Below are 2,086 nucleotides of genomic sequence, written 5' to 3' on the forward strand. Positions count from 1 at the left end.
ACCTTTGATGCCAATTTTATGTAGTTCTATGAGTAATTGTTCATGTTTAATGGAATCATAAGCTTTAGCTACATCAAGAAATGAGGTAAGAACTTTCTTGTTTTGGTCGAGTTGTTGATGTAAGTATGAGGTCAGGTCAGAAATTAAAAACGAACGCAATATAACAGCATTATTCATTTCCCTGATAACTATTAAAGTATGCAAAGTGGATGACATTGAGTGTGTCCCGTCGAAATCCGTATTGTCGGTCAGATAGTAAATTGTTGGTTTGTAAGTAATAGTCAAGTCGAGATTTAACACACTTTTCAATAATCTTACTAAGATTCGATAGCATAGAAATGGGTCGATAGTTTGTCAATTTGGTTTTATCTCCTTTTTTATAGATCTAGGCGCACGGCAGTGCGCCAGGCCAAGTTCCAGCCTAACGCACACAGTGTGTAATATTACACGAAACAATTCGACCCACTTTTGACCCCCCTGTATCTTTGTTCCAGTAATACCTACGTAGAACTTTGAAATTGGTACTACAATGGCTTTTTTATAAGAATGTGGAAATTTACCTGTTTCAAAGCTTAGATTAGTTAAGTACGTCATTGGTTTTAGTAGATGTTGGGCTATTGTTTTGATAGTTATTGAGTGTATATTGTCATATCCAGGTGAGAGAAAAAACAAGAGTTCATGTTTTATTTCTTTAAATTGCTAAATTAAGTTTTATTGCTTAAAAATAAATTGAAATTACAAAAACTGGCACCACTGACCACCTGAACACCACCAATGTCTTCTTCATGTGTATTCGCCTCTGGCACAGCAATAGTCTCATCTGGGATGGGGTCTGTTTCCTACAGATGGGTCCCTGGGTCCGGTATGGGCAGGCGGGGCATCTCGTTCCTCAGTGTCTGAAGATTCAAACTCATCTTCGCTGAGTTCCCATAGATATTGCTCAATCTCCTCGTCACTCATAAAAGCGCCTCTTCTCTGATCAAAGTTATCCATTATATTTGAATCTGCAAACGATAAATATATCTAAACATCATATAAATGAGTCATGATGGCTAAAAGTTTACAAAACAACATGGGCGTCGCCAGGGGGCAAAGGGGCAGCTAGCCCCTCCTAGAAAATCCTTGTGAAATGGGTGACAGGATATAATTATGTTTCAACTTACAGTAGGTATTATCTCCCTGCACTAGGTGTTATCTTACACTAGGTATTATAAAATTTTCTTGTCCTTCCCCATCCCTGGCTGAAATCCTGGTCACTACCATGTAAAATAAATGTCACTAATGAATATACAGAAGGTGTTTTATATTGCTCTTTCGAATATAAACCTCAACTTAATGAAAAGGTATGTATAAAGAAATGTAAATATGTTGTAATTTCCATGATCAAAATATTTCATTGTTTACATTCTCAAATTCCCTTGATGCGCACTGTGCCACATATGGCACAAATTGAAAATGCTACCTACAGGAAAAACGGAAAGCGATATGATACTTTTAATTATACATTACACAAGTACTTACCCTCAGTTATCACCTGGATTTTTTTGAAGACTCTATCGTACCAACAAGCCTTTCATAGGGGCCTTTCGAATTTCACAATTTGGAAAAAAATTCACTATCACGAATTTCAACAAAACAACTGAACAAGCACAGTAGTAAAATCCAAAAACGAAAAAATCACCATGCAGCTCAAAGCAAAACTAATTTCCTGATGCGTTCAACAAGTTACGAGAGAAATCAGACTCCTCCCCTTCCTTGTGGCCAAATTGAATTTGTGCCAGATATGGCACTTCGCGCATTAAAGGAATACATGATATGTATATCAAAGTTTTGACTCACTTGGGAATTGAACCAGTATATTCCTCTTTCAAAGGCGATTTCAATTGAGAAAATAGGTGAGAGATTAAGGTAGAGGTTATACACAGGGCTAAGCTTTAGGTTAGGCTAAGCTTGAAAAATAGAAAGAAAAAATTCGAAAGATATACCTACCTATTTTTTTCTTATTCTATTTTTGGCACTGGTACCAAATCAGCTGATATATAACCTTCGATTTGAAAAGTGTCTTTCGTTTTGGTCCTAAACCCTC

General features: G+C 36.6%; 1 long non-coding RNA gene across 1 annotated transcript; it reads right to left on the bottom strand.

Moving 5' to 3' along the window:
• Window positions 1–650: 650 nt before the first annotated feature.
• Window positions 651–1,798, bottom strand: LOC113466486. The gene is made up of 2 exons (XR_003390872.1): window positions 1,522–1,798; window positions 651–1,004 (listed from the first exon to the last, which is right to left on the bottom strand). It is a non-coding gene; the product is annotated as an uncharacterized LOC113466486 (long non-coding RNA).
• Between the last annotated feature and the right edge of the window lie 288 nt (window positions 1,799–2,086).

The sequence above is a fragment of the Diaphorina citri genome, unplaced genomic scaffold (assembly GCF_000475195.1).
Source record: "Diaphorina citri unplaced genomic scaffold, Diaci psyllid genome assembly version 1.1 scaffold277, whole genome shotgun sequence".
Lineage (NCBI taxonomy): Eukaryota > Metazoa > Arthropoda > Insecta > Hemiptera > Psyllidae > Diaphorina > Diaphorina citri.